We start from the raw sequence: 9,016 nt of genomic DNA on the forward strand, positions 1-9,016 counted from the left end.
AACAGAAAGTCTCTGAAAAGCAACGAGTCATGGATCCTATAGAACCCATTCATAAAGAGCCAGTACACGATGTCCCTCAACCACCTCGTAGATCTAGTAGGGTCTCCCATCCTCCCGATAGATACTTAGGTATACTAGAAGAGGATACCGAGGAAATGTTCCTAGTGGGAGATAGGGATCACATACAGGATCCCAAAACCTACAACGAGGCGATATCTGATATCGATTCCGAGAAATGGCTGGAAGCTATGAAGTCAGAGTTAGACTCCATGCATTCCAACCAAGTCTGGACCTTAGTAGATCCACCAGAAGGTATTGTACCTATTGGATGCAAATGGATCTACAAAAGGAAGATAGGTCCGGATGGAGAGGTAGAGACCTATAAGGCAAGGCTTGTGGCGAAAGGGTATAGTCAACGCGAAGGCATTGACTATCAGGAGACCTTTTCACCTGTAGCCATGCTAAAATCCATCCGAACATTGCTTGCCATTGCAGCATTTCATGATTATGAAATCTGGCAGATGGATGTGAAAACTGCTTTCCTGAATGGATATCTTGATGAAGATATCTATATGGAACAGCCTTTGGATTTCACTTCCAGTGATGGAGATCACAAGGTCTGCAAGCTGCAAAGGTCCATCTATGGACTAAAGCAAGCATCTCGGAGTTGGAACACTCGTTTCGATGATGCAATCAAAACGTTTGATTTCATCAAAAACGAAGAGGAACCATGTGTTTACAAAAAGGTTAGTGGGAGCGCTGGCGTATTTCTCGTATTGTACGTGGACGACATCCTACTGATAGGGAATGATATTCCCATGCTAACCTCGGTCAAGGTCTGGTTGTCAAAAGAATTCTCCATGAAAGACCTTGGGAAAGCATCCTATATTTTGGGAATAAAGGATGCTTGGCCTTTCACAGAAGATGTACATAGAGGGGGTGCTGAAGAAGTTCAGCATGGAAAACTCCAAGAGGGGTCTCTTACCCCTTTAGGCATGGAATTCATCTCTCCAAGAAGATGTGCCCCAACACATCTGAAGAGATTCAACGCATGAGCAAGATTCCCTATGCATCGGCAATAGGAAGCCTCATGTATGCCATGCTGTGTACACGACCTGATATAGCTCTTGCTGTGAGTGTCACAAGCAGATATCAGTCGAATCCAGGTGAAGAACACTGGACAGCTGTGAAGAATATTCTTAAGTGCTTGAGAAGAACTAAAGATTTATTCTTGGTCTTTGGGAGAAGATCAGAGTTGAAGGTAGAAGGATGCACACATATTGATGATAGAAAGTCTACATCAGAATATGTGCAATGATGGTTCAGTAAATTGGAAGAGTTCCAAACAACCGATCGTTATAAATTCTACCTTAGAAGCTGAATGTTAAGCCGTATCTAAGGGTGCAGTGGAAACCTTCTGATTAAAAGTTAATTGCAGACTTAGGTGTAATGTCATTAGATGCCATAACACTTTACTGCGATAACATTGGCACCATAGCACTAGCTATGGAGCCATGGTCTCATCAGAAGTCCAAGCACATAGAGTGGCGCTTCCATTTCATACGCGACTATGATGTAGAGGTGCAGAGAGCAGACTCCACGGATAACGTGGCAGACCCGTTCACTAAGCAGCTGAGTCAGCAAAAGACTGAAGCCCACCTTGAGAAGATGGGCCTAAGATATATGACCAATTGGCTTTAGTGCAAGTGGAAGATTGTTAGATGTATGCCTTAGAAGCCAATCTGGCTGACACATTATTAATTCTAGGAACATAATTTTGTACTTGACTATTTATTATTGAATAAATAAAAGGCATCTTTTCATTCATATTGTTTATGTGTCTATGAATCGTCCAAGGAATTAATAAGATGATGATACATATTCTCAAGAGTTGAGAATTTGAGCCATGTATCATTGGTGATTAATTTCTAAAAGCTCCTGATCAATGAATCATCACGAGGACGGTGATCGATCCGATCAGTGCACAGATCACTTTCCTTCTGGATGGACGAGACTTGAGTCCACAGTGTAGGGACACTGAAGTGATAGTGCAGGTGCTTGTTAGAGAACAAGGGTACTGAGCGTGACCAAGACAAGAAGTCACTTGGATGTCTATCCACTCGTCAGTGACTTGCTTGATGTTGCAGTAGTGTGACTGGTCCTTTGACCTGCGGTGCTTCGACTACTCACAGTGAGGTTATTGTAGTTTGACTGCACACATACATGGTCTCTAGCCATATGGGTCCATGCAGTGTAGATTGGCTGCAGTAGGTTCACTGTAGGAGTAGGGTATGCACCTATAAGGAATCTATCGACCTTGATAGAAGAGGAGTGATCCTATGTGATTTGTTAGACTGAGTTCTAAGACCTTGGCCAGGGCAGTAATATAAAGTGGAAAAAGAGTTTTCCACTATCGAACTCAAGTCGAATAAATCTTGACATATGACAGACGATGGGGTTTGACGAGTTGTCCATGACCTCCGTCCTGTAGGGATCCATGATAGTAGGATTGTATCACATGTTAACTGCACCTAGAGGTTCATCATTCCATTCTGCTGGGTAGCCACTACATGCTGCTAGGTGTCACTGGTGGATGGTGGGACTCATAGGGATTATCTTGATGATCGATAAACCCTAATGAGTTGAGTTGGAATCGTTCCAACCCATTGAAAGGAGTTTTCAATGATATAGTGATAGAGATCACAATATATCTCACTACCAGTCAGAATAGAACCTATGGGGTCACACACACTAGAAGTATTGACCGATCCGATGGTTGAAATCGTGATTAGGAATCACAAGAAATCAATTTGATTGATAAAAGTTGAAGAAGGAACAAAGAGAATTAATTAATTAGACTTAAACACAAATTCTACTTCGGATAGGATTCCTAGAGTCCTAATTGGATTAGGGCTGGGAATCCTAGTTGGAGTAGGACTGGAATTCCTACTTGGAATAGGATTCCTACAATCCTAATGAGATTAGGAATTTTGAATTAAAATTGAATTCCTACTTGGAGTAGGATTCCTAGAAATCCTAATTGGATTAGGACTTCGGATTCAAATAGAGTCCTAATTGGATTAGGACTAAAATTAAATACATCCTAATTAGATTAGGATTCCTTAAGTCTAAATTAATTATTAATCTAATGAATCAACATGACTCCTAATTGGATTAGGATTGAAGAGTTCAATTGAGTCATGGTTCATTCAAGTCCTAATTGGATTAGGACTAGCATAGATTGAACCCAATTTGGCTAATCCTAATTAGATTGGGATTAAACCATAAGAGAGGCACCTAATCCTCTTTGGAAGAGGATTAGGGCATCACAAGGAGGAGGGATCACGCCCCTCCTCCTCTCCTTGTGTGCGGCATGAAGAGAGGGGCCGGCGCCCCCCTTCCCTCTTTGGAAGATTGTCTTGGAGCTCCTAATTGTTAGGAGCTCCACTCCTTATAAAAGGAGGACTAGGGCCGGCCCCAAGGTAGAAGAGCTCTCCCTCTCCAAGCCGTGGCCACCCTCTCCCTCTCCTCCCTTGGTTCAGCCGCCATCAGCAAGGGGAAAAGAAGAGGAGGCGTCTCCCTCCTCTTGGTCTTCTTCCTTGGCTTCAGCGCGTGTGAAGAGAAGAAAGCTGCGAAGGGATTTGATCTTCTTCCTCTTCTTCATCCTTCTTCTTCCTCCTCTCAAGTGCAATCAAGAGTTGATTGAAAGAGAGGACATCAGCCATCAAAGCTATCTCTGCAAGGGAGCTAGCACCCCGGTGAGATAGAGAGCTTGGATCGGATCCTGCTTCGTGTGGATACCCGTAGAGGCCGGACGTTTGAACGGCTTCAAGCGAACCCTCTTCCAAAACCACGAATTCAGATTTGCGGTGATCATCTACCCGCGCAAGGTGAAGATTTGATCTTCCTAATAATTTTTAAAAGTTTTAATTCCTACCTAATTACGAAAGGTCTCGAAACAACGTTCATGCGATGAACGTCGAACCCGTGCATGCCGATTCCGCTGCCATCTGAAAAATTTTGAAATATCAGCGGCATGGGCGGGTTCCCAACAGATTTAAGAGGGAGATGTGAGAAAGAAGTTGATACACCCTTCTCCTTAGCACCCCATCATGATGGGATGCATCTCTTGGCACATGCCTCATCATGATGAGGTGTGTGGATGGGATGCATCCCTTTATGATGCATCCCTCCGTCTCTTATAAATAAGGAGGTGCCTTGGGGTTCTAAAGATCATCCAAGAAAAAGCCTCTCATTCTCTCTCCCTTATCCCTTCTTTCTTACAAGCCTCTCTCTTTTGTCCTAACCCAAGACAAAAGGGTCTTCTTTAGGACAAAAAGGCTAGTGAATGTTTTAGAGGTAGAAAGGAAGAAGGAAGTGAAGAAAAATCAGCCAATTAAATCCTTTGGAAGGATTGAACAATTAGAATCAAGTTTTGGTGGAGCTAGAGTCTTGAACCCATTCCTGTGTGGATCAACATCGGAGGGTGAACATTTGGGCACCTTAGGACATCTTCAGATATATTGGATATAGCGTGATAAGTATTCTTCTATACCAAGATTATATTTTCTACATTATTTGGTTATACTATTAAGGCGATCTTGGCTTATTAGGGTTTCATATAATGGGTTTTATAAGAAAATTTTATAATCCCGTATCTTCCGCTGCGCCCTAGGGCACTGGAAAATCCTAACACTCATGAGATGAGGTAATCAATTAAGTTTCAGATCTGTAAATTAAAATTATGCATGTGATACGAATGGTGATGATCATGGATGACCCTTTTGTGAATGTGCTGAAATGTTCTGCAATGCCTGAAATGTTCTGTGATGTTATGTGATAACATGTAAATCATTTTTCCAGATGCCTGCGAGCATCTTAAATTCATGTATTAGAGACCTGCGTGTCTCATCAAAAAAGGGTTGTAATTATTCTTTTATTTTGAATTTTATCTGGGATGTAATCTGTGATGTATGTTGCACGTCGATGGTTGATCGATGTATGCCTCCTACAAGCAAGCCTTGCGCGGATTGAGATCATAGGTTGATTGAAGATGGATCAAGGAGTTGATTACAATTGAACCTAAGGGATCAAGATCGAGTCAAGAGTTGAAGACGATCAAACCAATTGACGTGCATGTGCTTGTACTATGACCCATCCTGGATCCATGATCATCACCAGTTACATTTACTTTCTTATATATATGCCTGGATGTTTAATGTTTATGCCTATGCATAGCGGGTAGATAGAAGTGTGCATAAGATGCGAGTTGCATATCGAAAGAGACCTAAACTAAAACCTCCTCAATCAAGTCGAGAGTGAACCAACATGAGCGGGTCATATTAGATTAATTGATCTAATTGGTGTCTAGAAAAGCATGAAAGGTGGTTACTTAATTAGGACCTTACTCTCTGAGTAAGGGGAGCCTCCCACCTGCTTACCTGGCCAATTGTTCGATTACCTCTTATGAAGAGCTCAAGTTGCAAACACTAAGACCTGATTAACCAATATTAAGTCAATAGGTCTTCCACTGTAGTAGAGCTACTAAGGTCTTTCTGATGTTGATTTGTCTCGGCTGGATACAGTGGGCAAGTTGCATCGGGGGGCTGGACCTCTCTATATACATGAGATGTTGTAGGGTAAAGGTGGGGTTGGGCACCAATAACTGTTAGGTGAGGACCCAATGACGACTTTATTCCTACAGTTATACGGTGGGTTTGACTTAACTAAGAAATAGGACCAATAACTGTTAGGTGAGATCTTCATGGCTTAGAGATCAAGTAGCACTGCAACATGCTTGAGAAGCATTGTACAAGAGTTGTACATTCATCAATTTATGTGTCACCAATAACTGTTAGGTGAGGTGGCATGTAAATCGGTGGGACCGCAGTACCCACTAGAAATCCTAGTCGCGTAGGATTTCCGTTTTCCTACCAGGGGAGTGTGAGAGATTCGAGAAAATAGTGGAAGGTACATTTGTTCTAAAAGACCCTAGAACAAATTAGGATCAAGTACAAAATTCTAACTAGAATCTTTACTCTCTGAGGATTATAAAGTCAGCTTCTAGACTTTTAACTCATATCCTATAGAACAATCGTTTGACCAAACCCAATTATAAAGACTGGCTCAGTAAATTTCAAAAATAATTTTGAATTATGAAATTAGGGTATGTGCTAGACCATGGAATCCCTATGTTACCAATCTGTCCGATCACTGATCAGCGTAAGACGCATGCTAAAGTGGACGAACAATGACAATAAGGTTAGGTGCTGCACAATGGCATCCATGTCCAATGAATTACAATGCCAGCATGAGAATATGAAGACTGCCAGGAACATATTAAATCACCTGCAAGAGTTGTATGGCGATCAGAGTCGCGCAGCATGTTTTGAAGTGTCCAAGAGGCTCTTCAAGGCAAAGATGCGCGATGGACAGTCTGTCCATGATCATGGTTTGACCATGATAAAGGACTTAGAGAAGCTTGAGAATCTCGGCATGACCATGCACAAGGAATTGCAAATGAATTTGATCCCACAATCCCTTCTAGCTTCATATGAACAGTTTATAGTAAATTACCATATGAACAAGATTGTATGCACCAAAACAGAATTGTTAAATAAATTGGTAACTACCTTAGGGGCCTTGAAGAGTTCAAGGGGCATCGTTCTCACTATCGAGCTGGTTTCTACTTCCAAGAGAGAGTCTATTTGGAAGAAGAAAAAGCCTGCGAAGAAACAGAAGACCGAGAAAATGCCAAATAAGGAAGTTCCAAGAAAAAGGCCAATTGCAAGGAAAAATATTTCCATTGCATCATGGACGGCCATTGGAAGAGGAACTGTCCTACATACATGGAAAAGCATAAAGAATATAAAGGGTGACAGACCTTCAGAAGGTATGTCAGATATGCTCAGGGTACTTAGGAACTGTTACCTGTTGCTAGCAGAAATTTGATTTCTGTATCTTAGCACAGAAAGATCTTTTTAAGACTGCTATTCCATTTATTTGAAAAATAAATTAGGTTCAATGTGGTTTTATGATTGACAGTCTCTATCACATACATATGGATGTATCTGTGAATATATCTGAGCAAATAGTGAATACCATAGGATCTAATAGATCCAAAAATGAGATAAAACTAAAGTATTTGTGGCACCTCAGGCTTGGCCATATAGGAGAAGACAGAATAAACAAATTGGAGAAACATGAGCTTTTGGGCTCATTGACTTCGAGTCATATTTGATTTGTGAATTCTGCCTTCAAGGAAAGATGGCCAAGTTATCCTTTGTAGGACACAGGGAGGTCCACTAAAATACTTATCCTAGTACACACTGATGTGTGTTGCCCATTCGATGTGCAGGCTAGGGGTTATAATTTTTTACTTCATTTACCGATGATTACTCACGATATGGATATGTGTATGATACACAAATCTGAAACTTTTGAAAGGTTCAAAGAGTTTAAATATGAAGTAGAAAAACATACAGAAAAACTCACTAAGGTTCTTCGATCAGATTGAAGAGGTAAATACCTTAGTGGAGAGTTCCGTGATTATCTCAAGGAGAATGGTATAGTTTTATAATGGACTCCTCCTGGTACACCTCAGTTCAACGGAGTGTCGGAGAGGAGGAATCGGACTCTATTGGATATGGTCTGATCCATGATGAGCTTCACTGATTTACCCTTGTTTCTTTAGATAGATGCCCTATTTTCAGCTATTTACTTATTGAATAGAATTCCCTCTAAAGTCCGTTCCTACCACACAATATGAGATATGACATGGTAAGAAGCCGAGTCTTGGTCATCTCAAGATTTGGGGATGTCCGGCCCACGTCAAGCGACAACAGGCGGACAAGTTAGAGGATAGGACAATTAATGCTCGTTTTATTGGATATCCTAAAGAGTCATTAGGATACGACTTTTCGTCCCAAAGGATCACAAAGTGTTTGTGAACCTAGATGCTATCTTCATGGACATAGTTTATCCTTGACAGAGACAGTGGGAGGAAAATTTGAGCTTGAAGAGAAAGTCTCTAAACAGCAACGAGCCATTGTGCCTATAGAACCTATTTAAGCCAGTACACGTAGTACCTCCTCCACCTCGAAAATATAGTAGAATCTCCCGTCCGTCTGAAAGGTACTTAGGTATGCTTACAGAGGATGTAGAGGAAGTGTTTCTCATGAGAGATAGGGATCAAGGTAAGGATCTTAAAACCTACAACGAGGCGATGTTAGACATCAATTCCGAGAGATGGCTGGAAGCGATGAAGTTAGTGATGGACTCCATGCATTCCAGCCAAATCTGGATCTTAGTGGATCCACCAGAAGGTATAGTACCTATTGGGTGTAAATGGATCTACAAGAGAACATTAAGTTTGGATGGCTAGGTAGAGACCTATAAAGCAAGGCTAGTGGCGAAAGGTTATAGTCAGTGCGAAGGCACTGATTATAAGGATACTTTTCACCTGTAGCATTGCAAAAGTCCATTCGAATATTGCTTGCTGTTGCAGCATATCATGATACGATGATGGTGATCACAAGGTCTGTAAGCTGCAAAGGTTCATCTATGGACAAAAACAAGTATCTCGGAGTTGGAACACTCGTTTCAACGATATAATCAAATCGTTTGATTTCATCAAGAACAAAGAGGAACCATGTGTCTATAAGAAAGTTAGTGGGAGGACTATTGCATTCTTCGTATTGTACGTGGATGATATCCTTCAAATTGGCAATGATATTTCCATGCTAACTTAGGTCAAGTTTTGGTTGTGTAAGGAATTCTCCATTATAGACCTTGGAAAAGCATCCTATATTTTAAATTAAGGTCTATAAAGATAGATCTAAGAGGATGCTTGTCCTATCACAGCATATGTACATAGAGGGAGTGCTGAAGAGGTTCGGCATGAAAGACCTTGTTGCCCAGTAGATACAACCCAAGAGGGGGGGTGAATTGGGTTTTATAAAACTTTTAAGCCACTTCTAACACTTTTCAATTAATTATGCTAAGTTGTATAGTTGCA

The sequence above is a fragment of the Phoenix dactylifera genome, unplaced genomic scaffold, assembly GCF_009389715.1.
Source record: "Phoenix dactylifera cultivar Barhee BC4 unplaced genomic scaffold, palm_55x_up_171113_PBpolish2nd_filt_p 000377F, whole genome shotgun sequence".
Classification (NCBI taxonomy): domain Eukaryota; kingdom Viridiplantae; phylum Streptophyta; class Magnoliopsida; order Arecales; family Arecaceae; genus Phoenix; species Phoenix dactylifera.